This window comes from Patagioenas fasciata, chromosome 25 (genome assembly GCF_037038585.1).
Source record: "Patagioenas fasciata isolate bPatFas1 chromosome 25, bPatFas1.hap1, whole genome shotgun sequence".
Lineage (NCBI taxonomy): Eukaryota > Metazoa > Chordata > Aves > Columbiformes > Columbidae > Patagioenas > Patagioenas fasciata.
In genome coordinates, this window is record NC_092544.1 from 766,593 (window position 1) to 777,507 (window position 10,915).

A 10,915-nucleotide genomic window follows, 5' to 3' on the forward strand; every position below is an offset into this window, starting at 1 on the left:
CTTCTTAATGAAGCCTGTAGCTAAAATGGCTTCTGTGGTGTTTATTGTGAAGGTCTTTTGGACAACTGGACAACAGAAGCATCGTGCAGCTGCTGAAAGCATGAAAACAGCAGTGAAAATAGATATCTCGGCCTGAATTTCCTCACTCTGTGATGTGGTACATGCGAGCTGGCAGCTGCTTTTTGGGTGAACTGAGGGGTTAAGGCGGCTCGGGAGAGCGGCAGGAAACACACTTTAATGTTACGAGGCGGTGTCTAACTGCCCACTCCTGGGAACAAAGCGCACGCTACAGATGTGCAGCACAACGCTATTCACTGCCCAGCCTGCTCTTCAAACCACTCACACCTAGAAAACACTCACAGAGGGACAAAGCTGTGCCAGTGTTTCCCTACAAACCCCCAGGAGCAGAGCACTCAGATTCAGCCTCCAGCTTCCTTTCAACAGCTCTCCGAGAGCCTGAAGTATCCCACATCCTTCCAAGCATCCCCGAGCGATACCCCATCTCTGCAGAGGATGCTGCTGCCAAGGCTCAGCCTCTTGACTTCCTCTTGTGGTGGAGTTTCTCCTTGTCATTCCGACCCCATTCAGTCCTTGTACTTAATGAATTCCTGGCACTTTATTAACGAGAGATATCCAAGTGTGATAAAGGCCATTTTTACAGCGTTGGATGAGTTGCAAAGAAAAGCAGAATCGAATGCTGTCATCAAGGAGATGCTTAGCTACAGATTATAAGAAGTCTTTACACAGCAGAAAAGAACATCTTGAGGTGCAGAAATGGGACTTGGCAGTTTGAGACTCCAGTCCTTGTTTTGTCATGGACACCCCGTATGACTTTGCTGAGCCTGCGAAGGGTCTAATCCTGTGAAGTGCTGGTCCCTTTTCTATTGATCCAGCAAAATTCAGCAGCTCCTGACACTCAGAGCATGCCATTTTGTTTGTATGAAATTTATTCCATTATTTTCTTTCTGGTACAGAGTTGATGTGTTCTGGCTTTGCTGCATTAATGAATTGTAACAGGCAGTGCCCACTTCAGCTTTATCCTTGCTGTATCCACCTGCTTTATCTGCTCTGTGATGGGCGTTTCTGCTCCTGCTCTCATCTCTGCTGTCTTTTTCACTCCAACCCTTTCCTGCTGCGTTGTCTTTTCCACCCTGCGTTTGCTAATGGGGAATATTCCTCCTTTGCATTTCTAAGGGTTCTTTCATCCAGGGATCCCAAAGCATCCAGCCTGCTCAGTGCCCCTGTGAAGCAGAGGAGGTAACAGCATAATTCACACGTGCATATGGCAGAAGCGTTGAACAGCTAAAGGGATGCAGCCAGAATGCGGAGGTGCAACAGCAGGAAGGGTCTGAAGAATCAGGGCGGTGTGGGTTTGGAAAGGGGCAACCTTGGCCGGGGTCTGACAGCCAAAAACAAGGCACATGACCTTCCCTAAGGACAGCCGGTGTCCCCCCTCTAGCACAGCACTTGCAGGGGCCAAACAAGAGCCTTCTGCACCACATTTAGGGGACAGTTTCCCAGCATGAGAGCACAGCAGTTTGCCACCACTCGAGTTTTGATTTGGTCCCTGTGTTTGTCCCACGCTGATGCATTTAGTTGTTCGAGACACATTAAAAATGCAAATAGAGGCAGATCCTAGAGAAGCTGAATGTCATCCCTCTATGTCTTTACTTAAAATCAAATCCAGCTTCATTTTAATGTCCTCCTTGGGCTGGGCTTAGCAATAATTTTCACTTGTATGGATACACTCACAATGTGTGTATACATATTTATGCCGCTCCAACAGGAAATAAAGAGTCATCAATAAAGCATATTATTTCTACAACTACAGCAATAACACGAGGAGCAACAGCAGGCACAGAAAAACACCATTTCTCTGGGGGTTTGGCAGAGCACGGGTGCTGCATTTAGCCCTGTATGATATTAGCTTTGGAAGACTGAGCATCCTGCCTGAAATACCGTCCTGGAGAACTGGACCTGTAGCATCCCATGTGTTTCAATCAGCTTGGCAAGTCGTGGCTGGGGAGCTGCGGAGGAGAGCAAAGAGCAGAGGAGAGGATAACATAACCCCTGCTCCCTCCAGCTGAGCTGTACGACAGCATTTCAACAGTGGCGGATTAACAAGCTCCTTCTCCCGCTCCGGTCAGTGGAGATTGCGAGTGCCCACACAGCTGATGCTCAGGCTGTTTCCTACCCAGAAGGGGCACTGAGGTCCTTCTGACAGTGACACGGTGCAACACGTCCTCGGGGCTGATCTCTGGCAGGTGGCAGAGTGCGCTGGCCACTGGTTCCCTGCTCCAGGAAGAGCTGCTGTGCACACGCCTGCTGTGCATTCAAATCCAGACTTCCAGGGAGGAGGGGAACAGGCTGGGTCGTGCTGTCAGAGCAAAGATCAGCTTTTACACCTATCAGGATGTTCTCCGGCCATCTCCTCCTCCTCTATACATTAAATTTGTCCCTACACTTTGTCAGCCAGTGTTGGCATATGGAGCTGGGAACCAGATGGGCTCCTTGCCCTTAAGGTAGGTCTGGAGATCGCTCTGCAGCACGGCTGAGAAAGAGGATTTGTGTGTCAAGAGCCCTCGAGACCCCAGACCCCTCGCTGTCCTGCAAATCTGTATGGTCCTGAGTCAGTCACCTTTGGCCATGTCATGTAGATGGACCCAGGCTCCTTTGCCCAGCCTGATTTTGGCCAGTGTGAAGCATTTTGGATGCTCCATCCCTCCCGTCTCACAGCACCCTGAGGTCAATGCTACAGCTTCTCCCTCACTCTTCCCTCCCATCCATTATTAGGTTTTATGTTCTTTTGCATGACAGAGAAATACCTTTTCTGGATGCTCAGCTCTTTGCACCTGGAAAAGATGGACAGACCCCTGCTCAAACTGAGATCTTGGGAACAAAGGCCATTTCCTCCTGCTGATCCCTGCAGCCCCAGCAGGTCCTGATCTTCATTAGGACTCCAGCTTCTGGTGTAATTGAGTTACAGCTTTAATGTACTGAATGCAGGATACTGGACTCCAGTTCAAGTGGAATACATCGTAATGCATTAAGCATTTCTCTTCAGATAAATAACTGGAGAAGATGTGTTTCCATTATTTGTGCATGCCCTCATATAGGAATGGCAGAAAGCCTAGGAAAGGATTACGTTCTTTTTTAATTCAATAAACAAACATATAATGATGTCTTCTGGGAGCTTCTCTGCAGAAAAAAGCAGAGATTTGCCTCCCTGCTCCTAAACTCTGATACTAGCAAAAAATACCCAGAAAAAGGGTCTTTTTATCCAGGCTTCAAGGCAAGAAGAGAGCTTTATCCTCACTGCTCCTGAGCAGCAGCTCTGGGGTAAGCCCGGCAGTTCCACTCATCTGGGATCCTCCACTTGGGTTCAAAAGCCTTTTCTCTAAGGGCAGAGCAGAAGGTCCTCATTTGAATTTTGTCCCCTCCAGCCCTGGGCAGGCTGCATTTACAATCTGTGGTTTAGATCAGGAAGAGACAACAGGGGCTGATTCCTTCATCAGGAGAATTTAATTAAGCCTGCTGCTTAAATACACAACTCTAAACACTCTAAATATAGGTTGTGCTTTATGGAGGGAGAAGAGGCAGAGAAATCCTTTATTGAGATACAGAGCGGAGATGTCAGCAGCAGAGCCTCTGAAGCCGCAACAAACATATCCAGCTGCCAGAGGCATCTCTTAAACCAACTGTTTCTTGGTGGGAGAGAACAGCAGATTCAGCGCCATCATCTTCCCTGTGTCCAGTGATATTCATGAGCATCTGTCCCTTGTCTCTGCAGGGAAAGGCTCGGCTGGCCCCAGGAAGGAGGGGAAAGCCCTGTTTGTGATGCGCACTGGGTCTTTTATGGCAAAACCCCCTTTTTTTGGCTTCAAAGATTTCACCATGATAAAATCACCCAATTAAATAGAAAACTAATCCATAGAAATTCACTAAAATTAGTGAAAATGCTTAGCTGGGCACAGGATGTTCCGTCCATGGGATGACAGCTCACATTTATGGATGCAGTTAGGTGTCTGAGACCCGGCTGGAGGACAGTGGGACTCTAAGCTGGTCGATTCACAAGCCCTGTGGCCAGAGCTGTGCCATCACCCCCAGTTCCCAACCAAAAACTGAACCAAACTGTGGCCAAAGGACTTATCTGAGGTTATCAGGAGAATCCATGACAGAGCAAGAGCTTTTGATCGTGTTAACCTACCACGAAGGTTTGTACCTTCATGCAACCAGCCTGTCTCTGAGCACAGCTGCAGCCTTCTCTGATAGCTCATTTAGGAGCAGTAATTTTCCCAGTGAACAACAGACAGATGTATTTTCCTTGCTGTTATGATCACACTTGTAGGTGATGGCAATAAAACAGCCGTAGTTGTATTTCAGCTGGCTGAGAATCAGGAGAAAGTACCTGAAATGAAGCATTTCTGCCTCCTGTGCAAGCCGTCTAGAAAGATGCTCGAGGTGAGACAGCAGCTAATCTAATTCCCCATCTGGCAGAGCCTTCGCTCACAGACAGGCTGGTCCTTCCCAGAGCGCTCCACAAACAAGAAAAACTCGCTGCGGTGATAAACTGGGCTACGGTGGATCTTGTCCACCACCACCAAGGACAGTCCACTGTTCTGTGGGCCACCCTCACTACGAAAGCAGTTACAAAGCAGCCAAAGCAGTGACAGCTTTCAGAAGGGGGGAAGGAAACCCTCCTCGTAATCCCCAGCTAAGCTGTTGCATCCAACCATTTTAGCAAAGGCCGTTTCTGCACCATCTGCCACACTGAGCTAAATCTGTGCCCCAAACACGCTCCTTTCCTGAGTCCTCAGAGCAGATTCGGGAACCAGCGGAGAGCTGAGAGGAGAAACACGCTTCTAGTACAAATCTGCAACCTTTCACCTTACCATGAACGGTGCTTGACAACATCTTAAAATAGATTGATCTGTGAAACTGGGTAGATCTGGAACATCTCAGGCAGAACAGACTCTCTCTTTCTCTCTTTCTCATCCCTTTATTTCTGCTGGCTAGTGATGCAGACAGAGCCGAGCAGCTCTGGTTTCTTCCTCCCTTTCTCAGGCTCTTGCCCTGTTCATAAGAGAGATTCAGTCTGTCTCGGGAGAACTCGCCCCAAGGAAAGCCAAGGGCAGCCAGAGCACATCTCCCTTCACCTGCCAAAGCCTACAGAGAAACCTCTGCAGCAAAACTCAAGATGAGAGTCAGGAGAACTGTTCCTAGAGGAGCACTGCTGGGCTTTAAGTGTGTTTTTTCTGCTGATACAAGTTATAGGAAAAAAAAAAGAATAATAATAAAAAAGAGCAGGGATGCCCCAGTCCCGGACAAGACAGGTCTCAATCAATAACCCTCAAAATGGGATCTGCTCAAGAGGGAGCATCCAAGGAGGTTAAAAAGCTCAGGGCTTGTGGCCCTGCTTGTCTTCCCTTCCCAAGCTTTGCTCTCCATTTGACTCGAGGGATATTACACCTGTGACAGCCCAGTCCCAGGCGCAAAGACCCAGTTCAGTGATGTACTCACGGGCTTTGCCTTGGTCCGGATACTTTTTTAAAGCATATTAAGTTTACATCAAAACTTCTTCCAGTTTTCCGTGACTTTCCACTCCGTCAGAGGAACATCTCTACCCCAATGGGAGCAGCAGGAGTGTTTTAAAGGTCCTCTCCCCAGCTCACTGTGAGCTGGACATTTCGGATTGAAAACTGAAAAACTTGATTGTATTTGACTTTGTATCAGTCTCACACATACCTGTACTTAACGTCATCCATCAGCACAGGGTCATCAAACTCATAACAGTCTCGATATTACTGTGCAATTTCCCTCTCTTGCTGCAAGTTCTCCCTGTGAATCCCAGAGAAGATACGAACACCACATTGAGGCTGAAAGAGGGTTTTCAGTCAAAGCTTAACCTCAGTGCAGAATACATAAGAAATAACATCAATAAGAGCACTCCCCCCTGCCGCCTTCTGTGTTGTCGAAACAGTAGAGATCATGTTATCAAAAATTGACTTGATAACTCTGACCAGAAAGTTGAGACGGAGAGAAAGGGAGGTGATTAAAAGGGAGAAAATCTGGAGCCATAGCTGAAGGCAACATCTGCAGTTTCTGCTGCTACTTGCCTTGTGACTGCAGGATTGCCACCCCAGGACGAGTCCCCGGAGGGCACCGCTGCAGACCAAGGGAGGAGTGGGCATTTTGGTGCTGCTGCCGAATTCTGGCACTCACGGCAAGGAACAGATCTTGGCATGTGCATCCGAGCGGCGCTCCAAGGGCAGGGCTGCAGAAGGCTTCCAAAAGCACAGCTGAAGCAAAGCATCAGGCAGACAACAGGCCCTGCCCGCACCATCTGCCTGCTCCCTGCCTCCCCACGCAAGAGAGACAACCCATCTTCTGCCGACGGGCACCACAGGGTGCCAGGAGCACGGCAAGAGGCACCGTACACGGAGCAGAGCCGGGAGCAGCCTGGCCGAGGTGATCTGTCAGAGGCAGTTACAGACTTAATCTGTCTTTACTGTGGGGGAAAGGAGGTCCGGGACACAGTGAATTGATCCAGGTGTGGAAACATTGCTTTAATGGTATCTGCAGAGGGAGCTGGAAGGCCACTAATGGTCAGCCCTGGCTCAAGGAGCTCTCCTGCACTTGAAGAGCTTGTGTTCAGTGCTTCCAGGATCTGCAAAGTCAAGGGCATGTCCTAAACCCAGTGACATCAGTGGGTATCATCTCCACACACCTTGGACTGAGGAATCCCATCGCCTCCCACTGATTTCCACGCTGATTCCCACAGAGCCAGGGCTGGACCTGGGATCTGCAGCATGTGGGACATTTTTCAGTTAAGACAAGGACCCCTGGGTCCTGTGAGGAAGATGGGAGAGGAAGAGTGTGGAGAGGAAACCTGCCTGGGCTGCAGAGCACATCTGCGGCACGGCCAGGGACGGACCAGGCAGCTGGCCAGGGACGGACTGGCTCTTCCTTTAGGATCTGCTGGCGGCCATTGCGGGAGACACAGCAGGATGCGCTTCACGTAGGAAGGACCCAGAGGTCAAAATGCATTCAAGAGACAGCAGAATTTAGTATATTCCTGACAAGCCCCTGGAGCCACTGGCTCTGTTCACAAGCCAGAAACATTACGGTGGGTTGCTTCATCTGTCCCACTTGGCCCCAGCTTGATCATCATCACCAGCACCACAAAATGCGCTCCACGTCACACCCACGATGGGAGTTGTGCTCTGCCAAGTGCTCTCAAGGAACCGTAAGGCAGAAAACCTCTGAGTTTCTTTAATTTTCTCTCTTTGCTCCAGACTGGGCAGATTTGTGTCACACCAAAATCCAATTAAGTCAGTCAGCATCGCTAAACCCTCCAAGCCGAACTAATGGATGTCACCATCTCACCAAGCAGCCCAGCAGTTCTCTCCTGCGATTTTTGCATGGAGGGCTGCTCCGTGGGATGGGAGAGGGCTGTCATCAAAGCCCACGGCCACGTTCCTCCCCTGCTCCGGGAAGCACAGCCAAGGATGTATGCCATCACGGGGGTGTCGTGCTGGGACTGACCCTCAGACCCCTGGAAAAAACGTTTGAAGTGGGTAATTAGCTTTGATTAAAAGCCTTTTGCTGTGGCAGAGGCTCCTGTGATTTGCCTGGAGGGGACAGAAAAAAGAGCGGAAGGAGCAGATGTTTGGATTTGCTCCTCACAGACGGGGTGGGATTCAATCCGCTTTGACTGTCTCGTCCTTCGCCCGGCTCCCAAGGCAACGATGCCGCCGCACCGCTCGCCCGCGTCCTCTCCCCATCGCTCTGCAACGGCTGCAAGGAGGGGCAGGTGACTGCAAACAAAGCTGAAATGGGCACTAATTACTGGGAAATAAATACTCCCACCCTACCTGTGGTATGAACGCTGCATGCCTTGATAAAGGTCAGTAATAGACCAAAGAGGTTGTAGAGCGATCACAGATGTGGAGGAGCATCCAAATGATGAGCCCTCAGTGGGAGGGAAACTGAGGCAGCACCTCTGTGGCTTTATGTCCCCAAATTTGATGTGACATTGTCAAGGAGCCTGTCTGTAAGGCACGGAAAACCAGCCTCATGAAATACTTTGATATGTAGAGTTGAAAAGAGCTATTATTTTTATTATTCCCACATGCTTCCCTTGTGAGGTGTAGCCATTGGAGTCCTCAATATATTTTCCCGAAGTACAGACGATAAAACAATAACCGTAAAAGTTAACAACAAATCCAATTCTGTGGTGCTGCTGGGACCATCCCTGTGAGAGGAGATAATTCAGTCATTTCCCTGCTATTGCTCCCAAATTAAAATGAATCGATTCCTCCAACGTCAGCTTGTTTATCATGTCTGCAGGCTGTCAATACACAGCAAGTTCCTCAGGTCCTATGGGTTCCTCCGACTACAGAAAACTCAATCTGTCTTTGAGATAGCGTCATTACAACAGCTAAAATAATACTAATCCCTCTTCACAACGTGCATATTCAAATCCATCTTTGCAGGTGCATCACAAAACCCAGTGCTTCTGGAAACTTCCTGTCCTTGCTCCCAAGCAGGTCCCAGCAAAGGGCCAGGGTGTCCCCCAGGGAACACAGAAAGCCAGAAAACCATCAGTTTGTTCTGGTAGGAACCAATGGAGTGGTCAGGAATGGGGAGAGAGAGGAAGGAGGTGGAGGTGGAGAAAGGTGCGCGCTGTACATAACACGGCCATATCTGCGGATGGTGCTATGGAGCGGCTTTTGTTCACTTGGTTTTTCTGTTCGAGAACATGGACTCAGTGTTGCTAAAACTTTTCATGGGAGCAGAGCAGCCTCGACACCATCCTTTCAAACAGGCGATCCTCTAATGGTGCAGCAATGCCCCTCTTCCAGGACAATTTCAACCGCCAGCACATGTGAGAGACTTCGTAAGGCAGAAACGGTGTTTCTGTGTTGTAGCCCTTCAATGGATTTTTTCCTCCAGCACCTTATGTGACTTTGAACTCAAAGAAACTTTCCATCTCTGCAAGATCCTGTGGCGAGGAGTTCCACCGGATAAGCGCTGCTTGCACAGGGAACAGCCTCCTGTTGTTCATCTGAACCTACTTCTTGTACCGGGAATGGACCATGAACAACAGTCCCTTGTTCAGCTGCCCCCATGCTCTGTCCCCTGCCCCAGCTCCTTTTCAATGCACACTTTGCATGGCAATGCCAGAAAAGAGGTTTTCACAAAGTCCTGTGCCAACATCCCCCTTCTTAGAGTGAAATCCCATCCAGGACAATGCATTATTGGTTAGGAAAGGGAAGAGAAGACGACGTTCAAACCACACAGCCCTACGATGGTTACAAAACCACCCGCAGCTGCCCAATCTCCGTTTCCCCTGGGGCGTGCGCTCCATCTCTGGCTCCGCTGGTTGCTTCCCCAGCAGCAGGTACCGCACTCAAGCAGAAGGATGGAAAAGCAGCAAAAGGTCAAGTGCTGGGTTGTGCTGTGCAAGCCCAGCTGGCAGCACCCACCCTCAGCTGCACGGGCTGTTCACTCAGCCAGCTGAAAGGTTGGTCAGGCTTTAGCAAAGCTCAGGAATGAATCTGCCAAGCTCTTGATCCAGAAGTTCCACCTACAGCAGTACAAAAGGGTTAATTGAGCATTGGTGGCCATGAGTAAACAGATATGTGGTGGCTGGAAAGCTCACTGGGGCAGCAGGATTTTTCTAAACATGGATCTGCACCAGTTACTCAGAATAAAATTCACTTTTGTCCTGCCAGAAAACGTTTCCAGCGAGCAGAGAACGGGAGGGCTCGGGGGATCCCTGCACCAAGTGCCTCTCGGCACAGGGATGAACAAGGCTCTGCAAGTGCACGGAGGATTTTTGCTCTGGCCCAGCACACACAAACTGAGGCTGTGGGTGCAAAGACAAAATGGTTTCTGTGCTCATTCTGCTGTAAGTCAAGCTGGCAGGACACGGCGGCCCAGCGTCACATCCACCCTCAATCAGCCGGACCAGTGGCACCAAACACTCAGGTCCGGCCGCAGCGCCCACTCCCTCGCTGCGGGTGCTGAGCCACGGGGATGGGGGTTGGAAAAACAACCCACGACTGCGTGGATCTCCAGAGAAACTTCTTCCTCCATTCTTCGTTATAAAACTGATAAATACAAGTAATTGTCACACAATTAGATTTCCCATCTCCTCCAACTTCTTAATCACATCAAGATTAATTATCGGCACTCTTATGGCTTTGCTTTATGGGTTTCAGTTGCTTGTCTGTTCTTTGGAGCTGCTCCGAGATGAGAAGAGCCTTTGAAGCAGCTTAAATGTGAAGATCCAGACAGCAGTTTTGTTAAAGTTGCCTCCTCTTAACAGTCAGTTTCATTTTCTCATCGGGGTTGGATATTCTGAAGTCATTTAATTGCAATTTAATCTTCCCACTTTCTCCTCTGATATATTTCGGTGCAGTTCACCGGGTTGTATTTGCCAATTCATTAACAACCTCTCTGATATTTGACATTTCACTTTAGGGAAATGCAGGTATACGATCTTTAATATTTTGAGGATTTCTTAATGAGATTTAGGTGCCATGGGCTGGGAATTGTCTCGTTTTCTTTAATTTGGATGTTTACTTCAGGGCAACTTCGGGGCATTTTTCTTGAATTTTTGATGATGTGCAGACCTGGCCGGGGGGATCAATGGAAAACAGCAGCAACATTTATAAGAGAGGAAACTTGTAGCTCGTCTTGGCTCCTGAGCACACGGGGATGAAAAGTCAGGAGAGTTTCCTGGTTCCAAATCCCAGACCTTTTTCTAGGGTTTTGTTTAATTCCAGAAGCATCCCGGGTCGTGCCTGTTGCTCTGCTGGTGGAGTTTTGGTTTGGGGCCAGCTGGGTTTGCTATCACCAGGACGGGGTGATAGCGTGAGTTATCACATACATGCAGCAACTTATATTA